Source organism: Protopterus annectens, chromosome 12.part0, assembly GCF_019279795.1.
Source record: "Protopterus annectens isolate FY-2018-M chromosome 12.part0, PAN1.0, whole genome shotgun sequence".
Taxonomy (NCBI): Eukaryota; Metazoa; Chordata; order Ceratodontiformes; family Protopteridae; genus Protopterus; species Protopterus annectens.
Genome location: NC_056746.1, coordinates 1,157,378,396 through 1,157,404,137, shown reverse-complemented (window position 1 = coordinate 1,157,404,137; position 25,742 = coordinate 1,157,378,396). Strand labels below are relative to the sequence as shown.

Here is a 25,742-nt window from a genome sequence, read left to right as displayed (position 1 = left end):
CAGTGGACTCTCGTCTGGCAGCTCCTTTGGGAGGAAGATTGTCTCTTTTCAAAGAAAATTGGGATTTAATCACTCAAGACAGATGGGTGCTGGATATCATTCATCACGGTACAGATTTTATTTCCACACAATGCCCCTTTCAAAGGCATGCCAGATGTTCCTCCTCCACAAAGAAAAGAGGCTCACAAGCAAGTTTCTCAGTTACTCCAGATAGGGGCTATTCAGCCAGTCCCTGTGTCAGAAAGGGGCTTCGATTTTATTCTCGCCTGTTCCTAGTACCAAAGAAGGGGAACACGTGGAGACCAATTTTGGATTTATCTATCCTCAACACTTATCTGGACATTCCCAAGTTCAAGATGTTGACGTTACAGCAACTGTTACCTCTGCTGGGCAAGGATCACTGGATGGTAACTTTGGATCTCAAGGAAGCTTACCTTCATGTGCCCATAAGGCTAAGTTGCAGAAAGTATCTGCGGTTTCGAACTGGAGATTTTCATTATCAGTTCTCTGCATTGCCCTTTGGCTTATCTACTGCCCAGAGTATCCAAAAGGGTTCTGGCTCCAGTGATAGTTTACTTCGGGCTCAAGGGCATTAAATTTTATCCTTACTGGGGCGCCTGCCTGTTTCTGGCCAAGAAAAGGAACACCTTCTACAGCATCTGGAATATGTCATAGCAGTGCTAAGATGCCTAGGGTATTCTGTGAGCGAAATAAAGTCCAGTCTAGTACCCTCTCAAGACATGTGCTTTCTGGGTGTGAGACTGAATACAGCAGCCCAGATGGCCTTTTTAACCCCGGACAAACAAAAGAGTCTGTCACTTTACTTCCATCAACTATCTCATCAGTCCGTGCTGACTGCAAGGACAGTCCTTCAAGCATTAGGGTTCATGGCATCTTGTATTCTGGTGCTTCCCAATGCCAAACTGCATATGAGGAAGCTGCAATGGTATCTCAAAATGTATGGACACAGCACTGCCAAGATTTGGACACTGTCATTCAAATAATACCTTGCCTTCAAAAGGAATTCTTGTGGTGGGCTCAGGAATGTCACCTAAACAAGGGACTCTCTGTGACCCGCCAGAGGCAGTCAGATTTTAACGACAGATGCCTCGGACACTGCTTGGGGAGCTCATCTAAATGGAAAGTGGATACAAGACAAGTGGCCTGCCAGACTACAGCATCTACATATCAACATGAAGGAGATGTTAGCAGTCCAGTTTGCATTGATGGCGTTCAAGGAGTTACTTCTTCCAGGGCAGGTGTTGATTCTGACAGACAACACAACTGTCATGTGGTACATCAACAAGCAAGGGGGAACACATTCTTATCCTCTATGCAGGCAAGCAATGATTCTATGGGAGACTGCGTTAAGCCTGCAACTGACTCTTCAGGCAAGGTTTCTGCCAGGAGCACAGAACTCCCTAGCAGATGTATTAAGCAGACAAATCATGGATCCCCACGAGTGGAAACTGGATCTTCATGTATTTCAGAAATTGACAGTGTCATGGGGAACTCCAGACATAGATCTGTTCGCTTCTCCACTAAACCACCAGCTGCCAAAGTATTGCACAAAGGGGTTTCATCACACAGCTTGGAAAGTGGATGCTCTGTCTTTCAGTTGGAAAAACCTTCATGTCTATGCCTTTCCACCTCTACCTCTTCTTCCAAAGGTATTACTAAAGGTCAGACAGGACAGGCCAAGGATGATTTTGATAGCTCCAGATTGGCCTCGGCAACACTGGTACCCACTTCTAAGGAGTCTTGTAAAGAAGCCTCCATGGCCTTTACCTCTGATTCCTCATCTGTTATCTCAGAAGGACGGTCATCTGCTCAATGTCAAGCTTCCATCTCTTCATCTCACAGCTTGGCATATTCTGTGTTGAGGCATGGTAGGTCTCAGCTTCCTCAACAAGTTTTAAATGTGATTATGGAAGCTAGAAGGCCTAGTACTAGGAGAGTGTACGCAGAAAAATGGAAGAGATTTTTATTTTGGAGTACAGCAAAGAATTTGGAGATTTCAGAGCCTAATTTGAGTGTGGCTCTTCAATATCTTACTGAATTATTGGACAAAGGTTTGTCTTTCTCTTCCATAAAGATTCATGCTGCAGCAATTTCAGCTCACTATGATTGTGACCCACCTTTGTTTTCGCATCCTTTGTTCAAGCAGTTTCTTAGAGGGGCAAAGAATATAAGACCCCCACGTAGAGCTCCTACTCCTGCTTGGGATCTCAATTTTGTGTTGGAAAAACTTACTCTACAACCTTTTGAGCCTGCAGCTACTGCTGAATTGAAATATTTGTCATGGAAGACTGCTTTTCTGTTGGCTATTACTTCTGCAAGAAGGGTGTCTGAGTTGCAGGCCCTTATGGCAGTAGAGCCCTTTTGATTTTCCATAAGGACAGGGTATCATTACGTACTAATCCTTCCTTTATGCCTAAGGTGGTTTCTAGTGTGGCTTTAAACCAAACTATTCATTTGCCTACGTTTTTGCAGATCCTCAAAATAAAGGGGAAAAGATTTTGCACACTTTAGATGTACACAGGCAATTGCGTTATTATTTGAGCAGGACTAAAGATTTTAGGCAGTCTCAGCAGTTACTTGTTTCTTTTGCTTTAAGTTCACAGGGCAAGCCTGTGTCAAAACAAACTATTTCTAGGTGGATTGGCTTTTGCATTGCATTTTGTTATTCCCATCATGGCAAAGAGGTTCCAGCTGGGATTAGGCCTCATTCCACTAGGGCTACTGCCACTTCAACAGCATTTCTAAGGGGTGGCAACTAAGGATATTCTGGAGGCAGCTACTTGGAGTTCAGTGCATACTTTCTCTAGGCATTATCACCTGCCTATATACTCTAAGACTAGAGCTGGTTTTGCCACAGCTGTTTTACAAGGCATGTTGTCAGCTCCTGCTACTTTATAATTTGCCAGCCTCCCTTACCTCTGCTTTGGGATTCTACCCAATTGTCAGGACTGCAGCAAGGGAAGACGAAGAACATAGTACAGTTTTGTACCTACCATAAATGTAGATGTTCGAGGATTCCCTTGCTGCAGTCCAATTTACCCTCCCTCCTTCCCTCTGTGTTTCAGGGTGGTTGTGTAGGTGAGTTTACATGCTTATATTTTTGTATATATTACTGTATATATTGTACATGTTTTTGGTGCAGGTTGTTTTTGGGACTTGTCTTTTTGGGTCTTCTGACATCTGGGGCAAGAAAAGACTGAGGAAATGACGTCGGTCATGCGCATTACTACCCTGACGTACTGACGTCAGTCTAAGGCGCCATGACCGACGTCAGCCTTATACTCTGGTATTCGGGCCGACTGGGACGCGGACTATACCCAATTGTCAGGACTGCAGCAAGGGAATCCTCGAACATCTACATTTATGGTAGGTACAAAACTGTACTTTTTGATTCATTAGAGGCATCTTGCAGGGCTGCTGTCACTGGGTCTGTACTTAGAAGGCATGCGTGGCTTAAGGAGCAATCTTTGCCAGATCATGTTAAAGCTAAATTACGGGATGCTCCCTTAAACCATGACCGCCTGTTTGGCCACAATGCAGAAGAAGTACTTAAAACGATGGAGGAAAAAGTTAAATCTATGCAAACTGTTAAAGATTTCCTGCAAGTACAGCCTCCCAGATTTAGTAGGCATTGGCCCTCTAAGAATTGGTCCTTTCCTGCCTCTTCCAGGCCTTCTCAGTCCAAACCCAGAACCAGTGGAACACCCAGGCAACAGCTCCAGGGTACTTACAGGACTAAGCAGTGGGGGGCTCCCACTTCCAAAGCAGGGAGTAGTAAGGCTTCCCCCTATGGTAAATTGTCTCAATGACTTAACTTTAAACCTTCCTAGCCCTGCTCAACAGACTGTTCCTTTAGGGGGAAAGATCGCCCTGCATGCAAAAAATTGGGAACTCATTACCCAGGACAAATGGGTTCTAAATATAGTTTCCCAAGGATACAGATTCCACTTCCACTCCTTACTAACCCCAAATGGTTGGCCAGACGTACCCCCAAATCAGTGGGCAGAGGCACAAAAGCAGGTTCTCTCTCTTTTAAGCATCATGGCTGTTCTACCTGTCCCACAAGAAGAATGGGAGCAAGGTTTTTATTCAAGACTTTTCATGGTACCCAGGAAAGACAATTCCTGGCGTCCTATCCTGGACCTGTCTATTCTGAACACATTTTTGGTAATGCTAAAATTCAAGATGCTAACTCTTCATCAGCTGCCTCCCATGCTAGCCGAAAATGCCTGGTTGGCAACACTGGATTTGAAGGAAGCCTACCTGCAGATCCCAATAAGGGAATCTTGCAGAAGATATCTATGCTTCATAGCAGGCTACATGCACTGTCAGTTCTCTGCACTGCCCTTTGGCTTATCTACTGCTCCCAGGGTATTCACAAAGTGCCTAGCTCCAGTCATTGCATTTTGCAGGCAAAGAAATATTCAAATATACCCATACTTGGACGATTGTCTAATTCAGGCGGAAAGCCAGGACATACTATTAAATATCTGGCATTTGTAAAGAAATTGCTAACTTCTCTGGGGTACACCATAAACGAAAAGAAGTCAAATCTTGTACCCTGCCAACAAATTGTATTCCTGGGATCAGGCTTGAATACTGCTTCCCAGATGGCCTACCTCACACCAGAGAAACAAGTTCATTTGACAGCCTACTTCAATCTATTAGCCACAAAGACCCAGCTATCTGCAAGGAAAATACTGCAAGCACTGGGGTTCATGGCCTCTTGCATTCTACTAATTCCATATGCAAGACTGCATAGGAGGAAACTACAATGGTATCTAAAAAGCCTATGGTGTCAACATTCTCAGGATCTAGAATCAATGATTCCTATCATACCTTGTCTAAAATAGAGTTCCTTTGGTGGGCAGAGGCCTGCCACCAAAACAAGTGACTGCAATTCACTCTACTCCCTGCCGCCCAAACCCTAACAACAGATGCATCAGACTCTGCATGGGCGGCTCACTTGCCAGGGCAGTGCATTCAGGGCAAATGGAGCCCAAGTCAAATGCACCTGCATATCAATCAAAAAGAAATGTTAGCTGTACAGAATGCTCTGACAGCCTTCAAGGACCACATTCTTCCAGAACAATTATTAGTAAAGATGGACAACACCACTGTTATGTGGTACATAAACAAGCAGGGGGGAACCCACTCTTACCCTCTCTGCAGACTAGCCATGGCTCTGTGGAACACAGCCTTGAGCTACCAAGTGCATCTACAGGCTCAATTCCTGCCAGGAAAGCTAAATACACTGGCAGATGACCTAAGCAGAAATCTCTTGGACCCACACAAGTGGAACCTGGAACCAAAGATATTCAACATGTTGAGAAACAAATGGGGGAGCCCAGAGATAGACCTGTTTGCCTCCCTTCAGAACTACCAGTTGGACAAATTCTGCACAAGGACTCCTCACAAACAAGCTTGTAAAGTGGATGCCCTGTCCTTCATCTGGAAAAACCTATCAGTTTATGCCTTTGCCCCCTTTGCCTCTCCTCTCCAAAGTGCTACTAAAGCTTAAACAGGACAAACCAAGGACAACACTGATTGCACCGGACTGGCCACACCAACACTGGTACCCCCCTTTTGTGCAGTGTGTCACTGCTGGCACCATGGTACCTGCCTCAGACCCCTGCCGTGCTGTTCCAGCAGGAGGGCCAGATTCTGCACCCACAGCTTCAAACCCTGAACCTTGCAGCCTGGCTAATTACCTGACCTCTCCGTTGCCATCACTCAGTAAGCAAGTGTTGGATGTCATTCTGGAGGCAAGGATGCCTAGTACTAGAAAATCATATGCTGAAAAATGGAAAAGATTCTGTTCCTGGAGCCAAACTCAAGGGATGGGCCACAGCAGTACCCAATTTACCCCATATTCTTCAATACTTAACTGAGATGCTTCACAAGGGCCTTTCCTTTTCTTTCATCAAAATTCATGCCTCAGCCATTTTAGCTTATTACAACACAGAACCACCCCTCTTCTCTCATCCACTGCTGAAGCAATTCCTCAGGGGGGGCAAAAACTTAAGACCACCCAGAAGAGCCCCTACTCCAGCCTGGGACCTTAACTTTGTGTTGGAAAAGCTCACTCTTCCTCCCTTTGAGCCAGCTGCAAATGCAGAGTTGAAATTCCTTTCTTGGAAAACAGCCTTCCTTCTAACCATCACTTCAGCAAGAATGGTGTCTGAATTACAGGCCCTCATGGCAGTGGATCCTTTCATCATCTTTCATGCGGACAGGGTGTCCCTCAGGGCCAATCCCTCCTTTATGCCCAAGGTGATATCCAGTGTGGCCCTTAATCAGTTTATTCATTTTCCAACCTTCTTTTCTAATCCACAGAACAAAGGGAAGCGAATACTGCACTCCTTGGACGTGCACAGACAACTTTGATTGTATTTGGACAGGACTAAGCCTCTCAGGAAATCTGAACAGCTGCTGGTGGCATTTGCTGCAGGGGCAGAGGGGAAGGCCATTTCAAAGCAAACCATTTCTAAGCGGATAGGCCAATGCATTCATTTCTGCTATAAGTACCATGGAAAACCTACCCCATAAGGGATAAGACCACATTCAACCATGCTGCATCTATCTCTACATCCTTTCTCAGAGGTGTCCCTACCAGGGACATCCTAGAAGCTGCTACCTGGAGTTCTTTACATACCTTCACCAAGCATTACCACTTGCCAATTTTTTTCTAAATCCAGAGCTGGCTTTGCAACTGCAGTCTTGCAGGGCCTTTTAGCTGGACCAAATGCCATCTAATTCCCTCTTCTCATCCTTAGCTTTGGGAATCTACACAAATGTGATGACTGCAACAGTGAAACACGAAGAACATAGTACAGTTGTGTACACTTACCATAAATGTAGATGTTCGAGTGTATTCACTATTGCAGTCCTGGTTACCCTCCCTCCAGCCCCCTGACTTCTATTGACTATACATCTGTTCTTGTTTACTATGCTTAAAGCTTTTTGGTGTATTTGTTTTTTTGTTGGAGGTGTAACCTTGTATATAATTGCTTCCCATTATGGGGGCACCTGACATATGGGGCAAGAAAAACTGATGTAATGGCATCGAAAGCATGCTTTATAACCCTGACTACCTGACGTCATGGAAGATGAGACAGCAACCGATGCAGGACCCAAGACTTTGATAATCAGGCCTACTTAGGGCTACCTGCAGGCAGATAACCCAAATGTAATGACTGCAACAGTGAATACACTCAAACATCTACATTTATGGTAAGTGTACACAACTGTACTTTGCCATCCCCATCTCAGATGCCTAGGGAGCATTACCCATCCACAGGACTTCATTCTCCTCTTCCGACCCACCCAGGTTTGGAACGTCAGGATCTGAGCAGTCCTTGTGAGAGGCGGACGGTGTCCAGTATCCCTGGCGAGCTCTGTTCCTCTGCCCTTGGAACATGCTGTGCCTCGGCCCAGTGAGGTCGGAGCTGGTTCCCTGGGGATGGAGTTGGGACCTGAATTTTCTGGCCGTTCCCTTCCCTTGGGGGCTTTGGTGCTGGACAGCTCTGGGCCAATATTATCAGGAGGCTTCGGTATTGCGTCATGGTCCCTTCTTCCTTCCCAGGCAGCTGTGGCCACTGGAGAGGAGAGACTCGTTCAGTCTGTTGGCCTTCCGGGCAGTAGAAAGTACCTTCTCCAGCCTGGCAGTCAACTCTCCCTTGTCTCTAGGTCCTCCCAGCCCGTCTCAGCTTTAGGTGGTGAGGCCTCATCATTCTTCCAGGGTCAGCCTTCCCTCGAGTGCCTTCAGATGGGCATTGTCCCACTTGGGGTCCCTATCTCTTCCGAGTCCTCCCCAGAGCCCACCGTGGAAGAAACCTTGGAAGAGAATGGGTAAGAGGAGGCACCTGGATTCTCCTAGACAGTCCCTTGCCAAGGACATGTATTTTGGGAGGGAGACAGGTCCCCTAGGCTTCTGTCTGAGGAAGTGTTCTTTGGGGACATTCTCAAAATTCTCAAGCAAAGAGGTGGTTGGTCTTCCCCCATCCTGTCTTTGAAGGAATCTGTGTTTCTGAAGGCCTTCGGGACAGGCCCATCTTCTACCTGGGTGTCTCACCCCCCCCCCCCAACCCCACCCACCGACGTGCTTGTGGAGCTCATCATCAGCAGGGCTTGGAAGGAGCCGGACAGAGTGGAACCAGTATCCAAAAAGGCAGACAAATTCCTCAGTCCCCCCAAAGATAAGGCTTTTTGGAGTAAGGGCATCCCCATTGATGCCATTGTGGTGGCCGCTGCTAAGAAGGAGCTAGTGCATCAGAGCTCCTCCGTCCATCCCCCGAATAGAGAGTCTTTGGCGATTAACCGCTTTGGAAAGCGCGTGTTTGCCTCAGCTACATTTGGACTGAGAACAACCAACTTCATGGCATATTTTACCCAGCTTCAGAAGGATTTGGTGTCAGAATTCACCACTTCCCTTACAGAGTTGCTGCTTCCAGAGAGTCTTTAGTTGGTCTTTCCTAAGTTGTCCACCCTGACTTCCCTGGTTAATGCTTCGATGAGGTTGATGTCCAACATGGCGGAGGCCACCTCTTGAGCAGCTGACACAGGTATTGCCATTAGAAAGCATGCCTGGCTTTGCCTTTGCAGGTTTATGGAACCCTTCAAGGCGTCTTTTACTAATGCTTCCTTTGACAGTTCGACCTTGTTGGACCTTCCATCAGGGAAACATTGACCTGCAGTGAGCAGGAGGGAAAGAATCTGTCCTTGGTGGGAATCAAATTTTCTACTCCCAACGATCTTTTTCTAAGACTCAGAGAAGTACTAAAAACTTTGGAAGTTCATCGTGTTTCACTGTTGCAGTCATGACTGTAGGGTTCTCCCCTGCCGGCAGGCAGCCCTCGGTCGGCCAGAATCCCAAAGTCTGGGTCCGGCGTTGGCTGTTCAACCATACTCCCTGACGTCAGAGCGCCAGGAGTACAAAGCTGACAGCCGACGCAATCTTCTCCAGTCTTTCTTGCCGTGCGGTGATAGCAGTTTGCAAGTGCCGGTCGGCTGACTCCTGACGATTTTTTCTGATATACTTCAGTCTGAAGATTTTCTTCTCCACTCAAAGCTAAGTACCCCGTTGGGGAAACTTTTTTCTTGCTCCACTCTGATGTCAGAAAAAGTTAATAATTGTATTTCATGTGGGAAGCAAATACCTCATAAGGATTTTCATTCTTACTGTATTCCTTGCTTAGGCCCTGACCACGACGTAGCTAGTTGTCGGTTTTGTGATAGATTCAATCAACGTACAATTAAGTGAAGGTACGATTTTGCTTTTCATTACTTCGGTAGGCGCTTTAACTACAAAATGTCGTCGGATACGGTTCCGGCTACCGGAGTTCACAAACGTCGCAAGGATAAAGACAGGCCTCCGAGGTCCAAATCTGATGATAGCGCACAAGCGGAACCAGCTTCAGGTTCGGCCGTCGTCAGTGAGGCGCGTTTGCAGACCGTCATCGGCCATTTCAGAACCGACGGCCGAAACGGACTCTCATGAGGAGTCAACCAGGCCTTTAAATATTTCTGTTGCAGGACCTTCGGACATTGCTCCTTCGGATGGGTCCGGAGCCGCTGTGCAGGTACCGGCTTCCGAAGGGGTTTTCAGGCCTACTCAGCTTCTAATAAAGGCAAAGCGAAAGACAAAGGCAAAGACTCCTTCTAAATCAAAGACTACAACACAGGCCTCTTCTGAACCAGCTCCCAAGTCACAGAAACAGTTACTCAAGATGGCGGAGGATTTACTTACTATGATTAGGGGTTCACATCCCCCTCCAGATAAAAGGCCAAGGCAGGATGTTTATTATGATTCCTCTGATCAGGCTTCTGTTTCCTCAGTTTCTTCTTCTGATCAGGAATATTCTTTCCCTGCTTATGAGGATTCTGATGCTGAAGAATCCATTCCTTCAGCTTCTCCCCCTGAGGATTTCTCTTTTGGGGAAACTTTGCATGAAATGAGGGAACATTTCCACTGGGAAGGACAGGAGTATTCGGAATCTAAGAAAAGACTTAGGGATTTTCTTCTCCTTCCCCAACATAGACCCCTGGCTATTCCTCCTGTTTTGGATATTGTGGATGATGCTTTTTCGGAGGCTAACTTAACCCCTGACTCTTTTCCTCCTGCTCCTGTTAAGCCTGATAGATATTACAGGGTTCCTGATTCCCATCAGTTTTTATACAAGAACCCTTCTGCTGACCCTGAAACAATTTCTCAGGGTCCTAAGGGAGTTAAGGCCGCTTCTGCCAAAAATCCCATTCCTACTGAAAAGGATTCTCGATCCTTAGAAAGATGGGGCAAAAAGGTGTACACTTCTGCTACTTTGTCCATTAGGGCTTTAAACTGTCAGTTTCATATGCTAAAATACCAGCAATTTCTCTTGTCTGTTTTAAAACAAAAGCTTACTTCCATTTCTGCCTGTGCAGATAAGGAATTACATGACTTATTGCATGCCACTGAACAAGTTGGGAAGCATGGTTTACACTGTGGATTTGATGCCTTGGTGGCTTCTTGTAGGGCTGCGGCCTCTGGCACAGTCATTAGAAGGCATGCATGGCTAAAGGAACAAAATTTGCCTGAACAAGTAAAGGCTAAATTATTGGATGCTCCTGTTCAGCATAATGTTTTGTTTGGATCAAAAGCTGAAGAGGTGATTAAAAAGATGGAGGATAAGGTGAAATCCATGCAAACAGTTAAAGATTTCTTACAAGTACAGCCACCTAGATTTAGCAAAAATTGGTCCTTTCCCACTTCAGACAGGCCTCAGAGGGGTAGATATAGACGCTCCAGAGGAAGGCCTCAAACACAAGCTTCTTATAGACCAAGACAGTGGACTGCTTCCACCCCTAGGGGAGGAGAGGACAGGTCACAAACTCAAAGGAAACAAACTCAATGACTCCCTCTGTTGGGCTACAGGAACTTCTTGCCTGGAAGCCCCTCTTGGAGGAAAACTCTCTCTTTTTTATCAAAATTGGACTCAAATAACCCAAGACAAGTGGGTTTTGGATGTGGTTTTAAGAGGTTACGAATTCCATTTTTATACCTTGCCAAGGCCAAGCGGATGGCCAGACCTTCCAAAACATCAGTGGACAGAGGCCTTAAACCAGGTGGAAGCTCTTTTGGCTATGAATGCCATAGAACTGGTTCCACTTTCAGAGATGGGAAAAGGTTTTTACTCAAGGCTCTTTCTAGTCCCAAGGAAGCAAAACTCATGGAGACCCATTCTGGATCTGTCGGTCTTGAACACGTTTCTAGAGATTCCAAAATTCAAGATGCTTACTCTACAGCAGCTACTTCCAATGCTGTCCAAAGATGCATGGATGGTAACTTTGGATTTAAAGGAGGCATATTTACACATTCCCATCAGGCATGATCGCAGAAAATACCTCAGGTTCAAGGCCGGATCGAGGCACTTTCAATTCTCTGTGCTGCCCTTTGGATTGTCTACTGCGCCCAGGGTCTTCACCAAATGCCTGGCTCCAGTAGTAGCTTACTGCAGACTCAAGGGAATTCTAATTTACCCTTATCTGGACGATTGTCTAATTCAGGCAGACAGCAAGGATGTCTTACTCCAGCATCTAGAATTTGTACAGAACGTCCTCAAGTTCCTGGGATTCTCTGTAAACATAAAAAAGTTAAATTTGACACCATCACAACAGATAACTTTTCTGGGTGCACTTCTAAACACCACAACCCAGATGGCATTTCTGACATCCGAAAAACAATTACAGCTGGCTTCAACTTTCAGAACCTTGGCAACTTTAACTCAACTATCTGCAAGGAAATTCCTGCAGGCTTTGGGTTACATGGCCTCCTGCATCCTTCTCGTACCATATGCAAGACTACACATGAGGAAAATACAGTGGTACCTAAAAAGTGTATGGTCTCAGCATTGCCACAGTTTAGATATACTGATCTCCGTCCTTCCTTGCCTTCAAAAGGAATTTCTTTGGTGGTCCAGGGCATGTGCTCTAAATAAAGGGAAACCCTTCCGTCTGCCTCCTGCCACTCAGGTTCTAACCACAGACGCCTCGGATTATGCTTGGGGAGCCCATTTTCAGGGCAATTGTCTGCAGGGCCTTTGGACAAAGGATCAGAAGCACCTGCATATCAACTTAAAGGAAATGTTAGCCGTTCAGAAAGCTCTATTGGCCTTCAGGAATCTTTTACAACCAGGACAACTACTAATACGGACAGACAACACCACAGTTATGTGGTACATAAACAAGCAAGGGGGATCTCATTCCTACCCCCTTTGCAGACTAGCCATGGCTCTATGGAACACAGCCCTAGCTTGCAATTTGGATCTTCAAGCTCAGTTTCTACCAGGGAAACAAAACTTCCTGGCAGACAGTCTGAGCAGAAACATTTTGGATCCACACGAGTGGATGCTGGACACCAAAATATTCAGGATGATAACAGCAGTCTGGGGATGTCCTCACATAGACCTCTTTACATCCCATCTCAATCATCAACTACAGAATTTTTGCACCAGGACTTTCCACAGAGAAGCTTGGAAAGTGGATGCCTTGTCATTCAGTTGGAGGAACCTCTCGGGATATGCCTTTCCGCCTCTTCCTCTTCTTCCACGGGTTTTATTGAAGATAAAACAGGACAAGCCCAAGATGATAATCTTGCTGGCTCCAAATTGGCCTCGGCAGTTTTGGTATCCAACTCTAAGAAACCTATGCCTGGAGCCCCCTTGGATTTTACCTCAGTCTCCGAACCTTCTGTCTCAACATCAGAGTCAGGTTCTACACTCTCATGTCAGAACTCTCAGCCTGGCGGCCTGGTTAATCCAGGGCCTTTGATTTCTTCTTTCCTACCCAAGCAGGTTATGGATGTCATTTTAGAAGCCAGACGTCCTAGCACTAGAAAATCTTATGCAGGAAAATGGAAAAGATTTTGTTCCTGGATGCAGACTCAGGATTCTGATCCTCTTCTTCCTAACATTACTTTAATTTTACTTTACTTGACAGATCTCTTACATAAGGGTCTCTCTTTCTCTTCCATTAAGATACATGCCTCTGCTATTTCTGCTCATTATAATACAGACCCTCCCATCTTTTCCCACCAGCTCATGAGACAGTTTCTCAGAGGAGCTAAGAACTTAAGACCTCCTAGATCTCCTCCCATTCCTGCTTGGGATCTCAACTATGTTTTGGAAAACTAACCTTGCCTCCTTTTGAGCCTGCTGCCTCTTCTGACATCAAGTTTTTATCTTGGAAGACAGCTATCCTGTTAGACCTAACCTCTGCCAGGAGAGTTTCAGAGTTACAAGCTCTTATGGCTGTGGAACCTTATATTATTTTTCATCAAGACAGGGTATCTTTGAGGACTAATCCTACCTTCATGCCTAAGGTGGTTTCCAAAGTGGCTTTAAATCAAACTATCCACTTGCCAACCTTTTTCCCCACTCCTCAAAATAAAGGGGAAAGGATCTTACATTCCTTGGATGTACACAGACAACTACATTTTTACCTGAACAGAACCAAGGACATCAGAAAATCAGAACAATTGTTTGTTTCTTATGCTTCAAGTTCCCAAGGTAAAGCCATTTCAAAACAGACCATTTCTAAATGGATTGCTCATGGAATCAGATTTTGTTATTCACACCATGGAAAGCAAATCCCAGGAGTATCTGGACTCATTCCACCAGAGCTGCTGCCACTTCTGGCCTTCCTCAGGGGAGTTCCTACCAAAGACATTTTGGAAGCTGCAACTTGGAGTTCTGTGCATACTTTTTCTAAGCACTACAATCTACCTCTCTACTGTAAGTCTAGGGCAGTCTTTGCCTCTGCAGTCTTGCAGGGCCTTTTAGCCGCCCCTTCTTCTTTATGACCACCTCCCTTTCTCTCAGCTTTGGGATTCTACCCTACAGTCATGACTGCAACAGTGAAACACGATGAACATAGTACAGTTGTGTACACCTACCATAAATGTAGATGTTCGAGTGTCTTCACTGTTGCAGTCTGGGTTTCCCTCCCTCCTGTCCTCTCTTATTTTTACTTTTGTGTATTTCCTTTTTTCACCATTCTTCTGAGGTGTATTTGCAAAGGTTATGGGACCTTTTTCATTTTGGGACTCCTCACATCTGGGGCAAAAAAAACTGGAGAAGATGGCATCGGCTGTCAGCTTTGTACTCCTGGTGCTCTGACGTCAGGGAGCATGGTTGAACAGCCGACGCCGGACCCAGACTTTGGGATTCTGGCCGACCGAGGGCTGCCTGCCGGCAGGGGAGAACCCTACAGTCATGACTGCAACAGTGAAGACACTCGAACATCTACATTTATGGTAGGTGTACACAACTGTACTTTCCATAGGACTCAGTCCTCCTTCCAGGATGCTCCCCAAGAATCCCCTTCCACAAGCCAGAGTAAGGGATTCAATGGTGGACGCCACCCCAGAGGCATAGGGGGTCTGCAGAATCAGGGCTCCCTGGAACCCTTCTCAGAGAAACCCTTTCAGCGCTCCTGAAGCACTGACCATCTGTCCTTCCCTGAATGCAGTTTGGAGATGATTCTCCCTTAACTCACTAGTCTGGACAAATATCTCTTCAGATAAGTGAGTGTTAAAGATTATTTCCAGGGGTTACTTCATTCCCTTTTTTTCAAGACCCCCCCCCCTCTCCTTTCAAAATCTCTCCCAGATGTTCCACCCCACCAAAGGTTGTTGGTCTATCTCGATGTTCAAGACCTTCTGCTAAAAATAGCCATCCAAGAGGTCCCAGCAGGACAGTGGGGGTCCGGAACTTGCTCTCGCTTCTTTTTGGTGCCAAAAACGACCGGGGACCTGTGTCCGATTTTGAACCTCAACAAACTGAATCTGTCAGTCAAGAAGTCTTAGTTCCAGATGGTCACTGTTCAGTCCATTCTGCCTCTCTTGCACAAGGACGATTGAATGTGCTCAGTGTATCTCATGGACGCGTACTATCATATCAAGATCGACAGATGCTCCAGGAGTTGCCTGCACTTTTGGTTAGGGGCCAGTCACTACCATTTCAGAGCCCTGCCCTTTCGACTCACCACAGTGCCTCTGCTGTTTACCATAGTTATGGCAGTGGTGGCAGCTCATCTCCAGCTGCAAGGTTTCCAGGTCTTTCCGTACCTTTACGATTGGCTCTTCATGACCCCTTTGAGGCATCAACTGTCATTGGCCACCAGTTATACCCTCAGCCTCTTTCAGGATTTTGCCATCATGGTCAACTTGCCCAAAGCCAATCTTTCTCCATGCCAAAACCTAGAGTTTATCGGGTTCAACTGGACACAGTGTGAGAGACTGCAGCATTTCCCCTTCTCAGAGTTCATCTTATTCAGGATCAGGTCTCTCGCCTGCTGGTTCTAGAGCGCCCATCAGTGCATCTAATTCTGCAAGCATTAAGTTCGATGGTGGCTGCCATCCAGATGTTCATCGTGCATACAGCTGCAGTAATCACAGATGGGTTCTCTGCCGTCAGGTGGGTCCTCGGTCGGCCGAATTCCAAAGTCTAGGTCCGGCGTCGGTTGTTGTCGCTTTCTCTCCTGACGTCAGTGAGGCCAGAGTATATAAGACACAGCCGACGCCATGTTCTTCAGTCTTTTTTGCCGCGCGGTGCCCGAAGCAGAAGCAGTTCGCAAGTGCCGGTCGGCCAGCTCCTGAATTACGAAAAATTGGAAACCGAAGTCTTCATTAAAGCTAAGTACCCGTTGAAACTTTTCTTGCCTCAGACCGATGTCAGAATAAGTTGATAATTGTATTTCTTGTGGGAAGTAAATACCGCATAAGGATTTCCATTCCTTTGCATACCTTGTTTAGGCCCAGACCACGGCGTCTGGCTGTCGCTTTTGCGCTACTTTCAATAAACGCACTATTAAGCGTCGGGCGGAGTTCGCCCAGCACTTTTTTGGTAAAGAATTTGATTATAAAATGTCGTCGGAGACTCCGACTACCGTTTTGTCCAAAAAACGCAAGGACAAGGACCGACACGCGAGGTCCGCGGTCCCCACCGACACCACGCCAAAACCGGCTACACGTGGTCCGGTTCTCAGCGAGACGCCTTTGCAGTCCCTGACTACCGACGACACTCCTTTGGCAGTGTCCTCTGTACCCGAGGCCGCAGGTACCTCGGCCCTATCCCAGACTACAACCACCAAAGCCATTACGAATGTTGAGCCTCCTAATGTGGACAGGTCCACTTCCACCCATGGTGTCTTTAGACCCTCATCTTCCTTTTCTATTAAGGCCTTTACTAAATCCAAATCAGCCAGGCATCCCAAGAGGCCTGTTGCACAGGGTCCTTCTCCAGGCCCCATGCCTAAAAAACAGATGTTTAAAATGGCTGAGGATTTAATTACTCTTATCAGGGGTTCTCAGCCCCCTCCAGACAAGAGACCCAGAGTGGAGGAAGATTCTCCCTCTTCTGATCAATGTCTCCCTCATTTCCATGCCAAGCAAGTCTCAGCTGGCAGCACCTTTGGGAGGAAAGCTGGCATTATTTGCAAGAAATTGGCATATTGTCACAACAGACAAATGGATCCTGGACGTTATAAACAGAGGCTACAAATTTCAATTCCACACTCTTCCAAAAATGAGAGGCATGCCAAACCTGCCACACAATCAAAGGGCAGAGGCACAACTACAAATTTCAAAGCTCATAGGCATGAGAGCTATTCAAGAGGTACCTACTCACGAACAAGGTCAAGGTTTTTATTCCAGACTTTTTCTGGTACCAAGGAAAGGAACCGACTGGAGACCCATTTTGGACTTATCCATCCTAAACACATTTTTGCTCGTACCAAAATTCAAGATGCTCACATTACAGCAGCTTTTTCCCATGCTGGGCAAGGAGTTTTGGCTGGTAACATTGGACCTCAAGGAGGCATACCTGCATGTCACAATCAGACAAAGCTGCAGAAGATACCTCAGATTTCTTGCAGGTTCAATCCACTATCAATTCTCTGCATTGCCCTTTGGCTTATCTACTACGTCCAGAGTATTCACAAAATGCCTGGCATCAGTGATTGCCTACTGCAGACTTCAAGGGATACAAATTTACCCTTATTTGGACGACTGCCTGATCCAAGCGGACAGCAAGCACATACTTCTGAAACATCTAGCCTATGTAACACGGTTACTGCATTCTCTGGGATACACAATCAACAAAGAGAAATCCAGGCTAATACCATCTCAGAAAATAACCTTCCTGGGTGCCAACTTGGACACAAACACCCAGATGGCCTACCTTACGGCAGAAAAACAGGGGCAACTAACTCAGTACTTCAAAATACTAGCAAAATGTACCATGCTTACTGCAAGGAAAATCCTGCAGGCTCTGGGCTTCATGGCATCTTGCATTCTTTTAATCCCATTCTTTTAATCCCATGTGCAAAGTTGCATATGAGGAAACATCAATGGTACCTAAAAAACCTATGGTCTCAACACAGTCACAGTTTGGAAACAATAATACCAATAATTCCATGTTTGCAAAAGGAATTTCTATGGTGGGCCCAGGCATGTCAAACAAACACAGGTCTTCCATTCTGCAAGCCTCAAGCAAATCAAGTCATCACAACAGACGCCTCAGATTACGCCTGGGAGGCGCACATGACAGACAGGTGCATTCAGGGCAAATGGTCCCAAAAGGAAAAGCACCTTCACATCAATCAAAAGGAAATGCTAGCAGTAATAAATGCAATTACAGCTTTCAAGGACCTCCTGCATCCTAGAACATCTTAAGCTGACAAGTGGAAGAGATTCTGTGCTTGGAATTGAGCACAAGGAACTGATACAGCAGAACCAAATATTCCTCAGATATTACAATACTTAACTGAGATGCTTGACAAAGGCCTATCTTTCTCATCAATCAAAATCCATGCCTCTGCCATTTCGGTTCATTACAACACAGAGCCACCAATCTTTTCTCATCCTTTACTAAAACAGTATCATAGAGGAGCCAAAAATTTAAGGCCTCCTAGAAGATCACCATTACCTGCATGGGACCTCAATTATGTGTTGGAAAAGCTCGCCCTGCCTCCATTTGAACCAATCATGGAAGACCGCTCTGTTACTAGCAATTACTTCAGCAAGAAGAGTTTCAGAGCTACAGGCCCTCATGGCTGTAGAGCCTTTTATCATATTTTACCCGGACAGGGTGTCTCTGAGGACAAATCCTACTTTTATGCCTAAGGTGGTTTCCAGTGTGGCTCTTAACCAAACAATTCATCTGCCAACTTTTTATCCAAATCCGCAGAACAAAGGGGAGAGAAATCTGCATTTCTTGGATGTACACTGACAGCTAAGATTCTACTTGAGCAGGACTAAACCTCTAAGAAAAACTGAGCAATTACTAGTGTCATATGCTGCAGGATCAGAAGGAAAGGCTATCTCAAAGCAGACGATTTCAAAGTGGATAAGCCACTGCATCTGTTTCTGCTACTTACACCATGGTAAACCTGTGCCCAAGGGTATTAGGTCTCATTCCACCAGAGCTGCAGCTACTTCAGCAGCCTTTCTCAGAGGAGTACCAACCAAAGACATTCTAGAGGCTGCTACTTGGAGTTCTGTTCACACCTTTACAAAGCATTACCATTTGCTTCTCTAAGTCCAGGGCAGGCTTTGCCACTGCAATGCTGCATTGCCTTATAGCTGCACCTAATGCTGTTTAGCTCCAGCCTCCCAACCATAGCTTTGGGATTCTACCCAAATGTAATGACTGCAACAGTGAAACACGAAGAACATAGTGCAGATGTTCTTCATTCCACATTGCTGCAGTCCTAACTATTGGGTAGTCCGCTGTCCAGTCGGCCCGAATACCAAAGTATATGGCTGACGTCGGTCAGGGCGCATTAGACTGACGTCAGTACGTCAGGGTACTAATGCGCATGACCGACGTCATATCCTCAGTCTTTTGCCGCATGGTCGATGCAGAAGCAATTTTGCGAGTGCAGGTTGGCGTTCTGAAAGTTTCTGAAGTCAGAGTTTCAGACCGAATCAAAGTTGGCTAAGTACCCCGTTGGGGAATATTTTGGTTTTTCTTGCCTCAGTATTTAACCGGATGTCAGAAAAAGTGAATAACTGTATTTCTTGTGGGAAACAGATACCTCATAGGGATTACCATACTTTGTGTATACCTTGTTTAGGGCCTGGGCACGACGTTGTTGGATGCCGCTCTTGTGCTAGATTTAACAAACGCACTATTAAGAGAAGGTTAGACTGTGCCAGGTTAGTGTTTGGGAAGCGTTGTAATTATAAAATGCCGTTGGATGCTCCGGCGCTTCGCTAAAAGCAAAGATAAAGCAGCAAAGCCTAGGGTGGAGGAACCGACAGTCCCAGACGTCGGTTCTTTGGAAGGCTCAGTGGAGCCGGAGGTTTTGCCAGGTGTCTCTTTGGAGTCTCACGGAGAGACTTTACTGTTACAGGATGTATCCTCTCAGGAAGTAGGCCAGGCTGAGGGGGCTTCTCAGGTGGCTGTTCTTCCCTCTCTTCCTAAGGTGGTTAGAGCCTCCCCTTCAGTTTCCAAGGCTTCTTTGAGGGCAGGCCAAGTTTAGCTTCTGTGGGAGTTTCTCCTAGTGCTTCAGGATCTTTGCCTAAGAAACATATGCTTAAAATGGCAGAGGATTTGATTACTATGATTAGGGGTTCTATGCCCCTCCTGATAAGAGGCCTAGGGTGGAACCTGAGTTTGAGAGTTTTGAGCAATGCTCGAGGCTTGAGTCTTGGCTGAAGACTTGCAGGAGTACCCTCCTTATTCTGATTCTGATGTGGATGATTCTACTCCTTCTGCTTCTCCTCCTGAGGATTTTTCATTTTCAGAGACTCTGCATTCCATGAGGGAGCATTTTAAATGGGAAGGTCAAGATTTCTCTGATTCCAGGAAAAGGCTTAGGAATTCTTGTTTTACCCCAGCATAGGCCTTTAGCTATACCTCCTGTTTTGAATGTGGTGGAAGATGTGTTTGCAGAGGCTTCCTGAATCCTGATTCTTTGCCTCCTGCCCCAGTTAAACCGGATAGGTATTATAGGGTGCCTGAAGCTCATAAGTATCTTTTAAGAGTCCTAGGGCAGACCCAGAAACTGTCTCTCAGGGGCCTAAAGGTGTGAAGGCCTCAGTTGTTAAAAATCCTGTCCCTCCTGATAAAGAGGCAAGGGCTTTGGATAGATGGGGAAAGAAAGTGTATACTTCTTCCACTTTAGCCATGAGGCGTTGAATTGTCAGTTTCACATGTTAAAATATCAGAATTATCTTCTTTCACAGTTGAAATCTAAGGTGGATGCTCTGGCTGAAGGTATTGAGTGTAAAGAGTTGCAGGATTTAGTTCATGTGTCTGAACAGGTGGGTAAACATTCCTTGCAGTGTGGTTTTGATGCTGTGCAGGCCTCCTCCAGGGTGGCTGCCACTGGTTCTGTTCTTCGAAGGCACGCCTGGCTGACAGATCAGAATTTAGCTGAGCATGTTAAGACAAGGATTTTGGATGCTCCTTTACAGTCTGATGTGTTGTTTGGTTCGCCTGTGGAAGCAGTTTTGAAGAAAATGGAGGACAAGGCTAAGTCTATGCAAACTGTTAAAGATTTTTTGCAGGTGCAGCCTCCGAAGTTTAGTAGAAATTGGCCTACTAAGGGATGAACTTATCCTGCTTATGATTCCCAGTCTAGGGGTAGGTCTAGACGTGGTAGGGGCAGAGCTCAGGGTTCTTTTAGGCCTAGGACAGGGAGTTCCCCTGCTCAGACTTCTGGTGAGGGCAGGGGTCAGTCCTTTCGTAAGCAGACCCAATGACCTGCCTTTTCAGCTGCCAGTGCGCTCTCGCCTGGCAGCACCTTTGGGAGGAAGGCTGTCTCTTTTCAAAGAAAATTGGGATTTAATTACCCAAGACAGATGGGTTCTGGATATTATTCACCACGGTTACAGGTTTTATTTCCATACCTTGCCTCCTTTCAAAGGCATGCCAGACATTCCTCCTCTTCAAAGAACAGAGGCTCACAAGCAAATTTCTCTGTTGCTCCAAATAGGGGCCATTCAGTCAGTTCCTGTGCCGGAAAGGGGCCTAGGATTTTATTCTCGCCTGTTCCTAGTACCAAAGAAGGGGAACACGTGGAGACCAATTCTGGATTTATCTATCCTCAACACTTATCTGGACATTCCCAAGTTCAAAATGTTGACGTTACAACAGCTTTTACCTCTGCTGGGCAAAGATCACTGGATGGTAACTTTAGATCTCAAGGAAGCTTACCTTCATGTGCCAATAAGACTAAGTTGCAGGAAGTATCTGCGTTTCGAGCTGGAAATTTTCATTATCAGTTCTCTGCATTGCCCTTTGGCTTATCTACTGCCAGAGTATTCACAAAGGTTCTGGCTCCAGTGATAGCTTACTTCAGGCTAAAAGGAATCCAAATCTATCCTTACTTGGACGACTGCCTGATTCTGGCTCAAGAAAAGGAAGATCTTCTACAGCATCTGGAATATGTCATAGCAGTGCTAAGATGCCTTGCGTATTCTGTGATCGAAATAAAGTCCAGTCTAGTACCCTCTCAAGACATCTGCTTTCTGGGTGTGTGACTGAATACAGCTGCCCAGATGGCCTTTTAACCCCGGACAAACAAAAGAATCTTTCCAGTTACTTCCATCATCTATCTCTTCAGTCCGGGCTGACTGCAAGGACAGTCCTTCAAGCCTTAGGGTTCATGGCATCATGTATTCTGGTGCTTCCCAATGCCAAACTGCATATGAGGAAGCTACAATCGTTTCTCAAAAATCTGTGGACACAGCACTGCCAGGATTTGGACACTGTCATTCAAATAATACCTTGCATTCAAAAGGAATTTTTGTGGTGGGCTCAGGAATGTCACCTAAACAAGGGACTCTCTGTGACCCGGCCAGAGGCAAGTCAGATTCTAACGACAGATGCCTCAGATATTGCTTGGGAGCTCATCTAAATGGAAAGTGGATACAAGACAAGTGGCCTGCCAGACTACAGCATCTACATATCAACATGAAAGAGATGTTAGCAGTTCAGTTTGCATTAATTGCTTTCAAGGAGTTACTTCTTCCAGGGCAGGTGTTGATTCTAACAGACAACACAACTGTCATGTGGTACATCAACAAACAAGGGGGAACACATTCTTACCCTTTGTGCAGACAAGCAATGATTTTATGGGAGACTGCGCTCAGTCTGCAACTAACTCTTCAGGCAAGGTTTCTGCCGGGAGCACAGAACTCCTTAGCAGATGTATTAAGCAGACAAATCATGGATCCCCACGAGTGGAAACTGGATCTTCATGTATTTCAAAAATTGACAGTGTCATGGGGAACTCCAGACATAGATCTGTTCGCTTCTCCACTAAATCACCAGCTGCCAAAGTTTTGCACGAAGGGTTTTCATCACACAGCTTGGAAAGTGGATGCTCTTTCTTTCAGTTGGAAAAATCTTCATGTGTATGCCTTTCCACCTCTGCCTCTTCTTCCAAAGGTGCTTCTAAAGGTCAGACAAGACAAGCCAAGGATGATTTTAATAGCTCCAGATTGGCCTCGGCAGCACTGGTACCCATTACTGAGGAGTCTGGTAAGGAAGCCTCCATGGCCTTTACCCTTGATTCCACACCTGTTGTCTCAGAGGGACGGTCATCTGCTCAATGTCAAGCTTCACTCTCTACATCTAACAGCCTGGCATATTCTGTTTTGAAAGACAGCAGGTCTCAGCTTCCTCAACAAGTTTTGAATGTGATTATGGAAGCCAGAAGACCTAGTACAAGGAAAGTGTACGCAGAAAAATGGAAGAGATTTTTGTTTTGGAGTGCAGCAAACAATTTGGAGATTACTGAGCCAAATTTGAGTGTGGCTCTTCAATATCTTACTGAGTTACTGGACAAAGGTTTGTCTTTCTCTTCCATTAAGATTCATGCTGCAGCAATTTCAGCTCACTATGATTGTGACCCACCATTGTTTTCGCATCCTTTGTTCAAGCAGTTTCTTAGAGGGGCAAAGAATATAAGACCCCCACGTAGAGCTCCTACTCCTGCTTGGGATCTCAATTTTGTGTTGGAGAAACTTACTCTACAACCTTTTGAGCCTGCGGCTACTGCTGAATTGAAATACTTGTCATGGAAGACTGCTTTTTTGTTGGCCATTACTTCTGCAAGAAGGGTTTCTGAGTTGCAGGCCCTTATGGCAGTGGAGCATTTTTTGATTTTTCATAAGGATAGGGTATCTTTACGTACTAATCCTTCCTTTATGCCTAAGGTGGTTTCTAGTGTGGCTTTAAACCAAACTATTCATTTGCCTACCTTTTATGCAGATCCCCAAAATAAAGGGGAAAAGATTTTGCACACTTTAGATGTACACAGGCTATTGCGTTATTATTTGAGCAGGACTAAGGATTTTAGGCAGTCTCAGCAGTTGTTTGTTTCTTTTGCTTTGAGTTCAAAGGGCAAGCCTGTGTCAAAACAAACTATTTCTAGGTGGATTGGGTGTTGCATTACTTTTGTTATTCCCATCATGGCAAGGAGATTCGGCTGGGATTAGGCCTCATTCCACTAGGGCTACTGCCACTTCCACAGCATTTCTAAGGGGTGGCAACTAAGGATATTTTGGAGGCAGCTACTTGGAGTTCAGTGCATACTTTCTCTAAGCATTATCACCTTCCTCTCTACTCTAAGTCTAGGGCTGGTTTTGCCACAGCTATTTTGCAAGGCATGTTGTCAGTTCCTGCTTCCTTATGATTTGCCAGCCTCCCTTACCTCTGCTTTGGGATTCTACCCAATAGTTAGGACTGCAGCAATGTGGAATGAAGAACATAGTACAGTTTTGTACCTACCATAAATGTAGATGTTCGAGGATCCACATTGCTGCAGTCCAGTTTACCCTCCCTCCTTCCCCTCTGTGTTTAGGGGTGGTTGTGTAGGTGAGGTTATATTCTGCTGATTGTGTATATATTGTATATATATATTTTTGGTGCAGGTATTTTGGGAGTTTTTGGTTTTTGGCCTTATCTTTTCAGGGTCTTCTGACATCTGGGGCAAGAAAAGACTGAGGATATGACGTTGGTCATGCGCATTAGTACCCTGACGTACTGACGTCAGTCTAATGCGCCCTGACCGACGTCAGCCATATACTTTGGTATTCGGGCCGACTGGACAGCGGACTACCCAATAGTTAGGACTGCAGCAATGTGGATCCTCGAACATCTACATTTATGGTAGGTACAAAACTGTACTTTGTGTACACTTACCATAAATGTAGATGTTTGAGTGTATTCACTGTTGCAGTCCAGGTTACCCTCCCGCCATCCCCCTGTTATTCTGAAGTTTATCTTTCCTTCACTATCTTCTACAACCTATGTGGTATATTTGCTTGTAGATGCAGGTAAAGTTTATATTCATGCATGTATTTACATATATATATATATATATATATATATATATATATATATATATATATATATATATATATATATATATAATATTGCTAACTTTTTGGGGGCACCTGACATCGGGGGCAAGAAAAACTAAAGAAAATGGCGTCGGCTGCATGTTTTATACCCCTGACGACCTGACATCATGGAAGAGAGGACAGTAACCGACGCAGGACCCAAGACTTTGGAATTCAGGCCGACTGAGGGCAACCTGCCAGCAGATTACCCAAATGTAATGACTGCAACAGTGAATACACTCAAACATCTACATTTATGGTAAATTTACACAACTGTACTTTTTCTTTCCTTTGGTCACTACTAGTACAATCATTCCTGGATGTTGGATCAATCTCCAAACCTTTTGATTTACCCTGCCGGATTGCCTGCTCTGTACTAAAAGTCCATGAAACTAGCAGCTTGTTTCCTCCAGTTTTGATGGCAACCAGAGAATCCCGTCCCCCATCTTCAGTTGTTCAGATTATCTCATCTTCTCAAAAGCAGTCCACAAATTACCCGAGCAAATGGAAAAGATTTTCCTCCTGAGTTGTGTAAAAAGGCATATACCCTTTTTCAGCCCCCATTTATTCTATATTGGAATTTCTGTCCAAACTTTTCCAAAGTGGTTCTAGTTTCTCGTCTATTCCACTATTAAGGTGCAAATGGCTGCAATTTCTAATTTCCACGTAGGTCCGAATGACACTGCCATAGCATCTCTAAATATTTCTAAAGCCTTTCTGAATAGAATATTCCTTCACTGTCCTCCAATTAGAGACCCATTACTTCCATGGGCTATCACTGTTTTGCTCCAGGCTTTAACTCAATCCCCCTTTAACCGTCTGCAACAGTGGAGTTGCAACAGTGGAGTTGAAATTTCTCACTTTAAAGACATTTTTTCTTGTGGCTGTTACATTGCCCAAATGAATTTCAGAGTTACGAGCCCTTTCCTGCAAAAACCCCCTTACCTATTTTTTCACAAAGACATAGTTTCCTTAAAAGAACTAATGCATATTTCCTATCTAAGGTGGGATCTGAAACAAACTTAAATCAATCAATCAACCTACCAGTGTTTTTTCCCAGATTTTCAAACAAAGGGCAATACATTCTACACGTGTTGGATATCCATCCCCAACTTAGATGCTTTCATAGGAAGAAACAATGCATGAAGTCATTCCAATTGTGCATTGCCTTTTCTAGAACTAAATTAGGACAAGCACTTTCAAGATGGTTATCAGATTGTATTTCCTTTGTATATGCAAAAAAGGGCTTATCCCTACTAATGAAATCCAAAGCTCATTCCACAAGGGCTATAGCCACATCTACAGCCCTTATGAATAGATTCCCTAT

General features: G+C 45.3%; 1 protein-coding gene across 1 annotated transcript in view; it reads left to right on the top strand.

The window, feature by feature from the left end:
* RBL1 (RB transcriptional corepressor like 1) overlaps window positions 1-25,742 on the top strand; it is a 2,331,004-nt gene that overhangs the window by 1,666,348 nt on the left and 638,914 nt on the right. The window lies entirely within an intron of this gene.